At 51.1% G+C, this 16,102-nt stretch overlaps 1 protein-coding gene across 3 annotated transcripts in view; it reads left to right on the forward strand.

Moving 5' to 3' along the window:
- Positions 1-16,102, forward strand: part of PACSIN1 (protein kinase C and casein kinase substrate in neurons 1) — a 72,695-nt gene that overhangs the window by 39,703 nt on the left and 16,890 nt on the right. Inside the window, exon 1 of one of the 3 annotated variants that reach the window (XM_010334045.3) lies at positions 11,953-12,164. The exons of the other annotated variants lie outside the window; for them this stretch is intronic. The gene's annotated coding sequence lies outside the window, so the exon portion shown is untranslated. Of the gene's footprint in view, positions 1-11,952; positions 12,165-16,102 lie in introns of those variants that run through there. 3 annotated transcript variants of the gene reach the window in all.

The following is a 16,102-nucleotide window of genomic DNA, read 5'->3' on the forward strand; positions in this document are numbered from 1 at the left end:
TTTTTTACATTCATGACTCTGGCTCACTTTATTTTTGGCCCCAGCTCAGGTCTCCCAAAGGGTTTCCCAGCAGTCATTTCCGAGTCTCCTGCAGAGTCACCATCAAGCAGACATCTTCCTCAGGAGGCATGTCGTCGCCCCAATCCTTGACTTCTGGTATCACCATCTCCGGTCACCTGGGCTCCAGTCTCTGTCCAATGACCTCAAACAGGACTTCAAAGCATACTACCAGTTTGAAGGTGCCCTCAGGCTTGCTAGGAACCACGTGGACAAAACTCTTGTAGAGCACAGCACCCTGGGGCAGCCTGGTGATGAGATCCACAGCCTCCGTGTTTCTGGGATGAGGCAGGTAGACATCCTTAGCATAGTGGACTATCCCCTCTTCCAGGGCATACAGATATTTATTCTTCCCAAGACCCACATGGGCACCTGGGTGCCAGCGGAAACAGCGTTGTGTCCCAAGGATGTTCCCAGCATGAACATAGTATTCTTCCATGTTCTTAATGCCTAGGTGTCTGCCTGATGACTTTCCACCGAGCTTTTTGGAGCTACCACCCATCTTCTTGGAAGCATATCTGACAGCAAGAGCTGTGGCCGGAGGGGGGCTCAGCAAGGATGTGATGGCTGTCCGGATCCTCAGCGCCAGCCCAGCCGATACCCCCAGCTGATTTTTAATTTTTTTTTTTTTTTTTTTTTTTTTTTGGTGAAATAGGGTCTTGCTATGTTGCCTGGCCTGTTTTTCCCTTTTAAATAAAGTGTGATTTCTCTCTCTCCGTTTTCAAGATTTTTCATTGTCTTTAGTTTTCAGGTTTGACCGTGATGTGCTTTGGAGTGGATTTCTTGGGGTTTTATCTGTTTGGAGTTCACTCACCTTCTTAAATCCATTGTTTGTCTTTTGCCAAGTTCAGAATTTTTTCAGCTGCTATTTCTTTGAATATTTTTTCAAACTCCACTCTTTCTCCCCCTCCTCTTGGACTCTAAAAACATGAATGTTAGAGCTTCTATTTTAGACCCACAGATTCCTGAAGTTCTTTTATTTTCTTTTTTTCAGTCCATTTTCTCTCTGTTGTTCAGACTGGGTAATTTTTTTTTTTTTTTTTTTTTTTTTTTTTTTTTTTGAGACGGAGTGCCAGGCTGGAGTGCAGTGGTATGATCTCAGCTCACTGCAACTTCCGTCTCCCGGGTTCAAGCAATTCTCCTGCCTCAGCCTCCTGAGTAGCTATGATTACAGGCATACACCACCATGCCCAGGTAATTTTTTGATATTTTTAGTAGACATGGAGTTTCACCTTGTTGACCAGGCCGGTCTTGAATGTCTGAACTTGTGATCCACCCACCTTGGCCTCCCAAAGTGCTGGGATTACAGACATGAGCCTGGCCCAGGCTGGGTAATTTCTATTGTTCTATCTTCAAGTTCCGTAACGTTTTTCTCTCTTACCTCCATTCTATTTTTTTTGTTTGTTTTTTGAAAGGGAGTTTCTCTCTGTTACCCAGGCTGGAGTACAGTGGCACGATCTCGGCTCACTGCAACCTCTGCCTCCTTGGTTCAAGTGATGTTTGTACCTCAGCCTCCTTGGTAGCTGGGATTACTTTCAGTAGAGATGGGGTTTCACCATGTTGCCCAGGCTGGTCTTGAACTCCTGGCCTCAAGCAATCTGCCCACCTCGGACTCCCAAAGTGCCGGGATTACAGGTGTGAGCCACCACAACCGGCTTCCATTCTGTTTAGAAAGCTCACTGGATGCTGAGCTCATCCAGTGAGCTTTCTAAAATTCTATCAATTTGGTTCTTCTTTGTAATTTCTGTTTGCTTAGGCTTTCTGTTTTTCATTCGTTTCAAACGTGTTCACAATCGCTTGCTGTAGCAGTTTTAAGATGGCAGCTTTAAAATCCTTGTCAGATAATTCCCGTATTTATGTCTTGCTGTTGGCATCTGTTGTTGTCTTTTCTCATTAAAGTTGAGATTTTCTTGGTTCTTGGTGTGACAAAATATTTTCCTTCTTAATGTTTTTGAGACAGGGTCTCGCTCTGTCGCCCAGGCTGGAGTGCAATGGCATAATCCCAGTTCATTGCAGCCTTGACCTACTGGACTCAAGCAACCCCACCTAAGCCTTCAAGTATCTGGGACTGCAGGCATGCACCACCAGGCCAGGCTCATTTTTTCATTTTGGGTCTCACTATGTTGCCCAGGCTGGTCTCAAACTCCTGGCCTCAAGTGAGCCTCCTACCTTGGTCTCCTAAATTGCTAGAATTGCAGGTGTGAGCTACTGCTCATGGCCACAGATTATTTTTGCATTATATCCTGGATATATGGGGTTATGTTATGAGATGCCGGATCTTCTTGAAATCTGTTTCAGCAGGCCTCCTTTAACCCTGGGCCTTATTAATGCAAGGTGGGGGTAGAAATCCAGGTCCCCCACTTGACCTTGGTTGACACCCTGGTGGGGGGGTCAGGGATGCCTTCTTACTTCCGGGCAGTGGGGGGAGTTCTGGCTCCAGTGTTCCCTCCCAGCATGGGAAGGGAGGGTGCCTTGTTACCGCTCCTATGTGGTCTCCACTGACCTAATTACTCTTGAGTGGGGTTGAAAGTCCTGACACCAACCCAGCATGGAGGGGGAAGGGCACCTTTTTGTTGTTGGGTGGAGTGGAAATCTTAACTCTCCCTTGTTCTTCACTGTTATCACCCTGGCCATGGCGGATGGGGCTTCTAGTTATGGCCAGGCAAGGCTCCCTACCCGGCTTTTGCTCAAAGGGGAGCATGGGTCTGGGGCTGTAATTTCTTCCGTGGTGTTTGGCTAGAGTAGGGAGGTCACTGTTTTACAGATTTTTGTTTTGCTAGGCTAGATCTCTGCTGGGCCTTTGGCTAAAGAGAGCAGGTTTCTCTCTCTCTCTCTCTCTCTCTCTCTCTCTCTCTCTCTCAAAATTATGTTTTAGACCCATTAGTAGGAGCAGAGAGCAGGTTTTTCTTGGGGCTGTTTTTGTCTATGTTTGTTGGTATTTCTGGGTTGCTGACTTCTTCCAGCTCCAAATCTGGCATATACTGGGCAAAAAGAAAACCCAGGGAACTCACTGCTCTGTCATTCTTTGGTCCTGAGGTCTCTAGTCAATCTGCCTTCTTCTCTCTACCTTTTAGAGTCTTCTGATGTTTGTTTTATATATAGTGTCCAGGGGGTTTTAGCAGAGGGCTGGGGAGAAGTGCGTCTACTCCGTCTTGTTCAGAATCAGAAGTCCAGATTCGTCTATTCTTGAACTTCACATAAATAGAATCTACTGTGTGTGCTCTTTTAAGTTTGGCTTCTCTTGCTCGGCATGATGTCTTTTCCAAAAAACTTTTATTGTGGTTAAAAAAAAAAAAAAAAAAAGCCCACATAACATGAGATCTACCCTTCTAACAAAATCTTAAATGTACAGTATTAACTAGAGGCCCAGTGTTGTTCTAGCAGGTCTCTAGAACTTTTTCATCTTGCAAAAATGAAGCTTTATACCCATTAAGTAGCAACTCGCCATTTCTTCCTCCCCTTGGCCCCTGGCAACCACCATTCTCCTTCCTGCTTCTATGGGTTTGACTACTTTAGATACTTCATAAAGTGGAATAATGCAGCATTTGTCCTTCAATGACTGGCTTATTTAAGTTAGCATAATATCCTCAAGGTTCACTCATGTTGTGGCATGTGATAGGATTTCCTTTTTTAAGACTAAATACTATTCCACTGTATGTATATACCACATTTTCTTTATCCATTCATCCAGTGATGGACATTTAGGTGGTTTCCACATCTTGGCTACTGTAATGCTGCAATGAACATAGGAGTACAAATTTGTCTTTGAGACCCTGATTTCAATTCTTTTGGATACATACCCAGAGTAGTGGTATAGTGGTATTGATGGATCATATGGTCGTTCTTTTTTTTTTTTTTTTTTGAGAAAGAGTTTCACTCTTGTTGCCCAAGCTAGAATGCTATGGCATGATCTCAGCTCACTGAAACTTCCACTTCCTGGGATCAGGCAATTCTCCTGCCTCAGCTTCCTGAGTAGCTGAGATTACAGGCATGTGCCACCATGCCCGGGTAATTTTTTGTATTTTTAGTAGAGATGGGGTTTCACCATGTTGGTCAGGCTAGTCTTGAACTCCTGACCTCAGGTGATCAACCCACCTCAGCATCCCAAAGTGCTGGGATTACAAGCGTGAGCCACTGTGCCTGGCAGTAGTTCTTTTTTTTTTTTTAATTTTCTTTTTTTTTTTTTTTTTTTTAATTTATATTTAGTAGAGACTAGGTCTTGCTATGTTACCCAGGCTGATCTTGAACTTTTGAGCTCAAGCAATCCTCTTACCTTGGCCATCCAAAGTGCTGGGATTAGACGCATGAGTCATCGTGCCCAGCCTATTTTTAAGTTTTTGAAAAACTTTCATACTGTTTTTTATAGTAGCTGCACCATTACACATTCCAACCAACAGTGCACAAGCGTTCAAATTTCTCCTCATCCTTGCCAACACTTGTTATTCTATTATTATTACTTCCAAAATAATGGCCATCCTGACAGGTATGAGGTGATATCTCGCTGTGGTTTTGATTTGCCTTTCTGCAATGATTAGTGATGTTGAGCATTTTTAAATATTCCAGTGGGTCATTTGTATGCCTTCTTTGGAGAAATGTCCGTTCAAGCCCTTTGCTTAATATTTAATTAATTTTTTTTTTGAGATGGAGTTTTGCCCTTGTTGCCCAGGCTGGAGTGCAATGGCACAATCTTGGCTCATCTCAACCTCCCATCTCCTGGGTTCAAGTGACTCTCCTGCCTCAGACTCCTGAGTAGCTGGGATTCCAAGCATGTGCTACCATGCCCAGCTAATTTTTGTATTTTTAGTAGAGATGGGGTTTCTCTATGTTGGTCAGGCTGGTCTCGAACACCTGACCTCAGGTGATCCACCTGCCTCGGCCTCCCAAAGTGCTGGGATTACAGGTGTGAGCCACTGCGTCCGGCCTAATTAATTAATTATTTTTTAGTTATCCAGTTATAGGAGTTTCTTACATATTTTGAATACTAATCCCTTGTTAGATAGGTAGTTTGCAATTTTTTTTTTTCCATTCGGGGGGTTATCTTTTCAGTCTGCTAACTGTTTCCTTTGCAGTGCTTAGGCTTCTTAGTTTGATGTAGTCTCATTTGTCTATTTTTGTTTTTGTTGCCTGTGCTTTTGGTGTCAGAGCTGAGAAATCATTGCCAAGGCCAATATTCTGAAGTTTTTCCCTCTGTTTTCTTCTAGGAATTTTACGGTTTCTGGTTTTATGTTTAAGTTTTTAATGCACTTTGAGCTGATTTTTTGTCTGTGGTGAAAGATAAGGATCCAATTTTATTCTTTTGCGTATAGAAAGCAGTTTTTCCATCACCATTTGTTGAAGAACTGTTCATCCTATCATTTCCCCATTGTGTCTTCTTGGCACCCTCACTGAAGATCTGTTGACCATATATGCGTGGGTTTGTTTCTGGGCTCTTCATTCTGTTCCATTGGTCTGTATGTCTTTACTTATTTATTTATTGCTGGTAACCATAATATGCATATATGTCTGCTTTTATGACAGCACCATACTCTTTTAATTATTGTAGCTTAGTAATATATTTTGAAATCAAAAGTATGGCCTCCAGCTTTGTTCTTCTCAAGACTTTTTTGGCTATTTTAGGGACCTTTGTGGTTCCTATGATTTTAGGATTCTTCCAATGAGATCTTAAGAGGGATTACATTGAATCTGTAGATTGCTTTGGGTAGTATGGATATTTTAGGAGTATTAAGTCTTCCAATCCATGAACATGGGATGTTTTTACTTATTTGTATCTTCTTTAATTTCTTTCATCAATATTTTATAGTTTTCAGTTTACAAGTATTTCATCTCCTAAGTTAGCTTTGTTCCTAAGTATTTTATTCTTTTTGATGTTATTATAAATAGAATTTTCTTAAATTTTTTCCAGAAATTCAGAAATTTCAGAAAACTTTCAGAATTTCTCAGAGTGTTTTGTTTGTTATTAGTGTAGAGAATCAGCATGATGTCTTGAAATTTATCCATGTGATTGTGTGTAGTGGGATTTTTTTCATTGCTATGTAGTATTCCACTATATGAACATACCACATTGTAGAATTTATACAATGCAATCCTACACAGCAAACTACCTTTACTACATGCAGTAATATGCACAGTTTGTTTGTCAGCCCCTCTGTGGGTGGGCATTTGGGTTGCTTCCAATTTGGAAATACTAAGAATGAAGCTTCTATGAACATTCTTGGACATGCGTTTTTGTGGCTATTAGCACTAAATATTGGAAAAGGTTTTTTTTGTTTTGTTTTGTTTTGTTTTAAGATGGAGTTTCGCTCTTGTTGCCCAGGCTAGAGTGTAATTGCGCAATCTCAGCTCACCCGCAACCTCCGCCCCCTGGGTTCAAATGATTCTCCTACCTCAGCCTCCTGAGTAGCTGGGATTACAGCTGCTTGCCACCACACCCGGCTAATTTTGTATTTTTAGTAGAGATGGTGTTTCTCCATCTTGATCGGGCTGGTCTCGAACTCCTGACCTCAGATGATCCACCCACCTCAGCCTCCCAAAGTGCTGGGATTACAGGCATGAGCCACTGCACCAGGCCGCAAAACTTCTTAACTTGTCTCCTTGCCTCAGCCTTTGTCTCCTTCTAATCACTTCTCCATGTAAAAACCACTGTGATCTTCTGAAAACATAATTTGGATACTTTTCTCCCCTTGCTCAAAAACACCAATGGCGGCCGGGCGCAGTGGCTCAAGCCTGTAATCCCAGCACTTTGGGAGGCCGAGGCGGGTGGATCACGAGGTCGAGAGATCGAGACCATCCTGGTCAACATGGTGAAACCCCGTCTCTACTAAAAATACAAAAATTAGCTGGGCATGGTGGCGCGTGCCTGTAATCCCAGCGACTCAGGAGGCTGAGGCAGGAGAATTGCCTGAACCCGGGAGGCGGAGGTTGCGGTGAGCCGAGATCGCGCCATTGCACTCCAGCCTGGGTAACAAGGGCGAAACTCAGTCTCAAAAAAAAAAAAAAAAAAAAACACCAATGGCTTCCCTTCCTATTTAGAATAAAGTTCAGAGTCCTCACCATGAGCCAGCCCCTGCCTGCCTCTTCTTTATCACTATCTTGTTTGCCACGTCTCTCTGTCTGGCTTGCTCTACCTACCATCCATTCATCCGCCCTCCCATCCACCCATCTACACATTCAACTGTGGGCTGCTCTCAGTGTGCTCAGCTGACTCCCACCTCCAGACATTTGCCCTTGCCGTTCCCTCTGCCAGAAACGCTCTTCCTTCAAATCACCACGTTACCTACCTTCCTTTCTCCCTTTATTTAGGTCTCTATTCAAATGTCATCTCTTCAAAGGGAGATTATAAAATGTTCCTGCCTCATACTCTCTTAACCCACATTATTTTTCTTGATAGCACCACTCATCATGTCATCGTTTGAACTTTTATTATTATTTTTTGAGATATAGTCTTGCTCTGTCGCTAGGCTGGAGTGCAGTGGTGTGATCTTGGCTCACTGCAACCTCCGCCTCCCGGATCATGTGAAAATGCAGATTCCGATGCGGGAAGTCCGGGGTGGGACCTGAAATTCCGCATTTCCAATGATTCTCCTGCCTCAGCCTCTCGAGTAGCTGGGACTACAGGTGCGCATCACCATGTCCAGCTAATTTTTGTGTTTTTATTAGAGACGAGGTTTCACCATGTTGGCCAGGATGGTCTTGATCTCTTGACTTGTGATCCACCCGCCTTGGCTTCCCAAAGTGCTGGGATTACAGGTGTGAGCCACCATGTGCGGCCGAACATATTTATTTTATTTATCGTGTGTCTCCCTTTGGCATGAAATCTCCCTGAGGTCATGGATGTTGTCTGTCTGTCTGCTGCGGTCCACCCTAGAGCAGCGCTGCACAGAGTTGCATTCGGGAAATGCTCGTTAAATGCACAAAGAAACTAGCACAGGATTTAGTCAGACACCTCATATTGACACCAGCATCATCTTCCATTCTGTGTATTGCAGTATAGGGCTAGCCCCTTAACTTCGGAGTCTCACACCCCAATCACCTGGGATTGTGTGAAAATGCAGATCCTGATGCGGGAAGTTTGGGGTGGGACCTGAAAATTCCACATTTCTGAGCAGCTTCTAGGTGGTCCCCAAGCTGCTGGGCCTTGGAAAGTGAGGCCTTAACTCCTTGGAACCTCAGTTTCCACACCTATAAAGTGGCGCATTGTAAAAAAACCAAAAAACAGTGGATACAATATAGAACATCATGCACAGTGCCTACATGTAGCAGGGGCTCAGCGAGGATTAATATTTGTTCCTCCTCCTCCAGGTGCCTGCTGGGGCCACTGGACATTTTCTCCCTCTGATCTTCCCCCTCCCAAGTACCCACCCCACATGCTTAGCCACCTACACAGAATCCCACTAAAGCCTTTTCCATATTCTTTCTCCAGAGCTGGCCAGCCCTGCCTATTGTGGGCTGGGGTTGGGGAGGATTCTGGCATTTTGGCAGTCATCGGAATGTTATGCAGATGAGATGCAAAGCAGCAGCTAATGAGCACTGATTGCATTTCCCCTGGCTCTGGGAACACGTGGGATAACTGTGCTGAGCTGGAGGAAGGGGGCAATGAATGCTTTTGGGGAGGTGGATAAGGAGGCAAGGCGAGGGATGACAGAAGGAGCAGGCTTCTCCCTGGGAGCATGAAGGGCTGCCGCCCTGTGGCCTAGGCCAGATACCCTCTTCTGATCTCACCTGTGGGACAGGAGCATGGCTAAGGTCCAGGAACAGGAGCTGAGATTGGGCATGGAGTTCGTGTGTGTGTGTGTGTGTGTGTGTGTGTGTGTGTACATGGTGTAGGAGGGTGTCCCTGGACCTGCAAGTGGGAGAGTAGAGGGCCTTCATTCCCAGCAGCAGATGGGGCCAGATTAGGCCGACAGTGGGATGGGGTGGGGGTGGATGATCTCTGGGCAGGGGAAGAAGGGGGAGACAGAGGGGGTCGGTTTCTTCCACAGGACCTGTCTGGAATCCGTGAGTCGGGGAGGACAGGACGTGGGGTCTGCCAGGCAGCAGATGGGGCCTGATCAGGCTGACGGAGGGGTGGGTAGGAGGGCAGCTGTCTTTGGTATCCCTGGATGGAGCCCGTCTCTTTAGGGGAAAGATGATCCTGGGCTGGGGGCCGGCAGGTAGGCCGGGGGGCTCTGCTTACAGCACCTGGAAATTCAATCCCTCCCTGTCCCCCAGCTGAGGCCTCCTCACTCTCCAGGAAGCCTCTGCTCTTGGGGCCGGGAGTCCCCACCCTCCTGGGCTGGGCCTTGACCTGAACTCCCTGCCAAGGACCTCCAGGCCTGGGGACAGCTGATGTCAAGCTTCTGGCCCAAGGAAGGCAAGGCTGGAAGTCACTTCTGAGGTTGATTATGGGGTCTTCGTGTCCACCCCTTGACTGGCACTTCAAATACGATCTCGTCCTGCCTTTGGCCTAAGGATAGAAGCTAACTTGGCTATGAAACCTCTAGAAACTGGGTGGCTGATGCCGTGTTTCCTGATCAGATATTTCTTTTTTTTTTTTTTTCTTTTTTGAGACAGAGTTTCGCTCTTGTTACCCAGGCTGGAGTGCAATGGCGCGATCTCGGCTCACCGCAACCTCCGCCTCCTGGGTTCAGGCAATTCTCCTGCCTCCGCCTCCCGAGTAGCTGGGATTACAGGCACGCGCCACCATGCCCAGCTAATTTTTTTTTGTATTTTTAGTAGAGACGGGGTTTCACCATGTGGACGAGGATGGTCTCGATCTCTTGACCTCGTGATCCACCCCCCTCGGCCACCACGCTTGGCCCAGATCTTTCTTAATGGAATCAACATGAGACACTGAAAAAGGCTTTGCAGGCAGCCACTGGCTGCCTTTGTCACTGTGGACAAGCTGCTCATCTCTCAGAGCCTGTTTCCTAGACACCATGCCCTGTGACAGCTGAAGACTGCGGGACAGCCCCTGAGACAGGCCCGGGCTTTCCGGGAACCCACTAGCTCGTCATCTCAAGGGCAGGGACTCTGTTTTGCCAACAGCTGTATCTCAGTGTCTAGAACCATTTGTGGCACATGGTAGGTGCCTAGTCAGTACCTGTTGAATGGATGAAATGCTCCATTTCTCTATTCCAAGATGATTTTTCTCTTATTACTTGACATCTCTAATATTGCGATGATTCGTGTAATTGACGGCATGTCTGAGTTTCACTGGAGCAGCCTTGTGATTGAGAGGGGGAATCATGAATATAGAAGATCTATCATTATTACCAGAGGGCCTTTTTTTAAAAAAAATTCTTTTTTTAAAGAGACGGGGTTTCACCATACTGGTCAGACTGGTCTCGAACTGAGCTCAGCTGATCCACCTGCCTCGGCCTCCCAAAGTGCTGGGATTACAGGCGTGAGCCACTGCCCCGGCCCGCCAGAGGGCCTTTTGCTTCATTTGTGGTGGCTTCTGGTTCCTTCCTGTTGTATCTGCCCTCGATGGGGAGTGTGGGATCCCTGATAATTGCCCAGGGGCACAAGGGCTGCAGTGATGCTTGCCCAAGGCCCTGCAGGGGTGCTGGGCTGGTAACAGCATGATCTGTGGGGCATGCTGTGTGTCCTGGGTCCCAGTCCCCACTCCTGTCTCCTGCCACCTGCCACCCACATTGTCCCTCCTGGGTGTTGGCAGGAGTCTAGAAGCCTGTGTGAAGCCTGGAATTTTCTCTTTGGGGACAATCGTTTTCCTCTGTCCTGTCATAACCCCAAGTCCTGGGACTGGACAGCAGCCAGGAGGAGGGTAGGGATGTGTGTGAACCCCCTAGGCTGAGAGGGCCCTAGGTGGGATCTAGTGTGGATTTTCAGAATGAGAGTGAGGGAGGATGGGCCTCAGCAGCAGAGCTGAGACGCTGCTGAGATCAGATTAGTGCCTGGTCCCCAGGCGGGGTGGAGCAGACAGGCAAATCCTCCTTTGGGAGGCCACTCATCATGCAACCCCTGGCCCTGACACTTCTACTGCCATCACTGAACCCCGCCCATGGGGCTAGCTAGCATCAGGGCTTGTGTGTGCCGCGGTGAGTTTGTACAGGAAAGGTTTGTGTGTCACAGGTTCTGAATCCATGTCGATGTGTGTGCATGTGTCTTAAAGATGTGTGTATGCTGATATTAGTGTCACAGTTTTGTGTGTGTTATAGGTGCGTGTGTAGGAAGGTACACAGACTTGTGGAAATGCACGTGTGCAAATATGTGTAATGGGCGTTTATATCTCTAAGTGTGTTGTTGGGATCCACACGTCCTGGACACCACCCGTGTGTGTGCCTGAGTGGCGTGTGGCAGCCATGGCCCGCGGGAGAAGTGTCGCCACTGGCATCACAAGGCCTCAGTGCCTACAGCTAGCCCAGGAACCTTGGGCGCTCAAAGTCTTTTACTGCTGTGGCCCATCAGCTTCCAATCTGTAAAATGGGTACGAAGTCTCATGGCACGAGGTTGTGCCTGAACATCTCTCACACTCATCCTGGCTAGAAAAAACGCAAGAGGATAAATGATTAAACAAATAGAAATGCTTCACAGAGCACCAGGCACTCAGATTTTAAGGACCTGAAGGAAGTGAGCAGCAAGGTGCAGCTATCTGGAAGGACAGTTGGGAGGCAGGATCCTGGGGAGAAGGGAAGAAAGGGGATGGGGCAGGGCTCCCCAGTGGAAGGCGGCAGCCCAGCCGGTGTGCCCACCAGCCTCTCCGTGCCCGTGAAGTGTGTGCGTGCGTGTCCATATGGATGCGGCGCGCCGTGCGGGAGGCGGGCGTCCCCTGCTGTACATGGGAGGGAGGCTGTCTGTGCGGAGCATTGCCCAGTTGCCATAGAAACCAGAGAAGGAGGTGGGTGGCTGGAGAAGGAGGCGGGTCGGGAGGGGGGAGTGGGGAGGAGGCAGCGGTGGGGGGAGCTGGCTCCTGCAGTTCTGGCGCTGCTGCCTTCCAGAGTGAGCGGTGGAGGGAACCCTAGAGGACAGACCCCAGCTCGGCACCAGGCCCCCTCTCCGCCCGCCACCACGGAGGAGAAGGAGGACAGTCAGCCCCTCCGGCCCTGGCCTGGCCCAGCGAGGGCAGTAAGCTCCTACCTGCCCCCAGCTTGGTGCCCACACGGGCCCAGGTAGGCATTTCGATGGCTGGAGGAGGCTGTGTGGAGAGTGGGGAACCGGGCTGCCCTGCCTTCTACCAACTGCACCTGGTAGGAGCCAAACAGGCCAGCCAGAGGGGCCGGGCCAGGGACCCGGCTGGGGAGTGGGGTGTGGGGCACGGCCGGCATCCCGAGAGGCCTCCTCAGAACCTTGATCCTCCTCACCAGGGGACTGTCCTGTTGCCTTTCCTCCTCTGTACCTCTTGTCTCTGCCACCAACAGGTCCTGACTTTGTAGCCATGGTCCCTCCTTGGGGCAGTGGGTTGAGGGAGGCTGGAGCCTCCAGGGACCCACAGTCTGAAGCTAGACAGGGTAGGCAGCAGAGGGCAGGGAGGAGTGAGAATGCCCCCGCCCCACTCAAGGCACTGCCCGGGCTCTGGCCGTTTGGGATAAGCAGACTCACCTCCCACCCCCGATGACGCCAGAGCCTCCCTGCTGGCCCTGGATGGGCTCAGACACTGGGCTAAGAGCCCCCAGGTCAGGTCAGAGGCATATACCTCCTGCCCCGAGCTCGGGCCCTTCCCCTTCCTCATTCTCGCTGCAGACCTAGTGAACTCTCCCCCACCCCAGATCTCCCAAAGCACAGCCGTGGCCACCCCCAGCAAGCCCAGGGTCTCCAAGTTGGGGCACCAGGGAGCAGGCCCTTGATGGGGTGGGAGTGCCTGTGACCCTCTCTCCTGTGCTCTCTATCCCTCTGCTGCATTGCTCCTGGGGACAGACTCACTGCTGCTGGAGAAGCTCTCGGGCACTGCCACTGCGGACGGAGCCAAGCCGCTGCTGGCTGCTCGGGAGGGGGCGGGGTGGGGAGCAGGGGAGGAGCCCCCACTCTGGGCAAGGAGGGGGCCCACAGGAGTGCATGGGTGGGGGCACCTGGTCCAGGTTTGCTCTAGATGGAGCTGAGCCACCCTAAGTGGCATGGGGAGGAGATGCCAGCCTGAGAGGGACAGAGGGTTGATGTGTCAACTATGGGTGTGCTTAAGGTCCCGCTCCTTCTCCCCCTGCCTTCTCTCCTGCGTCCCCTGACAGTCCGGCTGGGTCTTTCACTGAACCACAGTGTGGGGTGTCCCCTTCCCCTGGGCGCTTGGGTCAGAGGGCCTGGTACCGGGGCTGAGGAGGGGTGGCATGTTGGGTGGGGGAATACACGCTGAGAAGCTGGCATGGCTCTGCTCGTTTCTGCAGGCATTAGGTGCACATCTGCAGAGTGCTGGACACAGGGGCTCCCACTTTGGGATCAAGGGCCTGGGAGGGAGCAGGGCAGGTCTCAGGGGTGGCCGAAACAGATGCAGATTCGATGTGCACACTGGCACTGCCTGCCCTGCTCCTCCAAACCCTGCCACTCTCCTTCTTCCCCGGCAGGGTGGGAGCTGGTATCTGCCCTGCCTCACCTCCTGCAGCTGGGCCTGCTGGCCTCGGTTGTCGGTCAGCAGTGGCCCTGTCTCCCCTGCAGCAGTGGCTGGTGAACCCTGGAGGGCAGGGCCTTTGGGTGAGAGCTGAAGGAGCGTCTGTGTGCTCAGCAGGCCCTCCAGGCCTGGCCCCAACCTCCTGCCCCTGCCCCTGGCCTGCCTCCTCTAGGCCCGGGCCCTCCCATCAGGTTTTTGCTTCACAGGTCCGATTGGTGCTGCCTGTCTTTCTCCCACATTCTTGCCACCAGACTCTGGGGCAGTGAACTCACCAGGGTGGGCTGCTGGGGCACACATCCCTGCCTCACTTTGTGGCACACCATGCACCCATGGCCCAGGGCACCCGCCTGGAAGCCAGATTGGGACTTGACCTCCCCCGGCCAACCTCCTCATGTGAAAGGGAGCTTGAGGGAGGCCCCAGGAGCACTGAGAAGCCTGGAGCTCAGCAGGGGCTGGGGCCTGGGGCACAGGAACATCTGGTTCCCGGCTGGCCCCTCCTCACTGCCCCTACCCCGTGCAGGAGCTGGCCGGGGTGAGGAGGTGTCTCCAGCTGGCTGTCCACGGGCATCTCAGGACTGCAGAGCTGAGCTCCGGTCCCCCACCACGCCGTTCCTCCCTCGGTATCCTCAGCTCCGCAGACAGCAGCTCTGCCTGCCGGCTGCTCCAGCAGGAGCCATCCTTGACTTCTCATGCCACCATCACATCCAGACCATCGGCAGATTCTGGTGGCTGGAATGTCAGCATCTCCAGACTCCAGCCTCTTCCTGCTCCTTCTGACATTACCTCCTCATTCTGAGGCCCCATCTTCCCTCACCTGGGGGACTGCCGCTGCCTCCTAGAGCTTCTCTGCCCACTCTGCCCTGCTGCGGTCTGCTCTTCCCCCAGTGGCCACAGAACCTTTAAAACAGAAGCCAGATCACAGCCCGCCTCTTCCCAAACCCTGCAATGGCTCCCATCTCACTCTGAGAAAAAGCTAAAGGCCTCCCTCTGATCGACAAGGCCCTCCCCAGCACCCTCCCCTGACCTCTCCAGCCCCACCCCTCCCCTTCCCTCCCCAGCCCCCTTCCCCCACCTCTCCAGCCTCACCCCTCCCCTTCCCTCCCCAGCCTCCTCCCCACAACCTCTCCAGCCTCACCCCTCCCCTTCCCTCCCCAGCCTCCTCCCCCACCTCTCCAGCCTCACCCCTCCTCTTCCCTCCCCAGCCTCCTCTCCCCACCTCTCCAGCCTCCCCCCTCCCCTTCCCTCATCTGCGCAGGCCACATGACCCCCTTGCTCCTCAACCCTGGCAGCTGCTCTTCTGCCCCAGGCCCTTTGCACGGGCTGTTGGGGCTGCCTGAGCGCTCTGCCTGGCTTCCTCCCCACCTCCTTCAGGCCTTTGCTCCAAGGCCACCTGCTCAGAATGACCTTCTCTGACATCCTGCATAAAGGAGCACCACTCCTCTCCCTCCCTGTCCCCTCCCCTGCCTTGCTTTTCCTTCACAGCCCTTGTCACCTTCTAACACCCTTGATTACCACTGATTTATCTCGTTTCTTGCCTGCTCAGCCCCCCTAGAATGTCAGCTCCACAAGGGAGGGGGTTTTCTGTCTTGTTCACTGCTGTAGCCCAGCTGTGCACCCTGAGAATCAGGGCTGCAGTGTAAAGCCAGGAGTATCTCCCTCAGGGGCTGGCTCAGTGTCTGTGCTGTCGTGGGGGGCCTATTATTCTGTCCTCATAGGGGAGGGTGATGCCCACCTACCTGGGCCGTTGCCTCAGGGGCACTGGGTCACACAGGACGCTGGGCCTACACTGGGTCCACGTGCCTTCCTTTTCTCTACTCCAGCCGTAGCCAGAGCAGCTCTGCCTCGCCAGGCCCGGGAAGAGAGCGAGCTGCATGTATCCCACGCCAAGCCACAGACGCGGGAGGGTCACGACCCCTTCTTCCTGGTCAGAACTCATCCCTGAGCTCCCTGTGTTGCAGAAACATGCTGCGCTCCCACCAGGAGTGCTGCCCACAGAGGGGGCAGCCTGGTCCCTGCTCTCCAGGTGACACAGAGGTGATGGGCTCAGGACAGACAGACAGACCCCTGCAGAGGGGCCAAGTGTGTGCTGACTAGTCTTGAGAAAAGGGATGTCCCAGAGCAGAGAGGAGGGGGCCCGGTCTTCCCAGAAAGCTCCTGCCCTGCCTCCCCATCTGTGGCATCTTACTCTGGGCTCTCCCAGAAGCCAACCCTGAGACAAGAACATGATTCATTTAGGAGGTGGCCCACAGAAACACTGAGGGTGGGGAAATGAGACAGGGAGACAGGTAGCCCAAAAAGGATGCCTTACCAAGCAAGTTACCACTGCGGGCAATTCACCTCACTCCCACTGGGAGGGGTTTTGAACACACCTTTGACTCAGCCCAGGAGGGCGAGGGAGCTGGGGTATGTATACACCACCTTCCCGTGACTCTCCACCACCCTTCACCCTGTCCCTCTTATGCTGCCTGAGTTTCCTCTGAACTGTTGTCACCACCTAACGCGGTGATATTT

The sequence above is a fragment of the Saimiri boliviensis genome, chromosome 4, assembly GCF_048565385.1.
Source record: "Saimiri boliviensis isolate mSaiBol1 chromosome 4, mSaiBol1.pri, whole genome shotgun sequence".
Classification (NCBI taxonomy): domain Eukaryota; kingdom Metazoa; phylum Chordata; class Mammalia; order Primates; family Cebidae; genus Saimiri; species Saimiri boliviensis.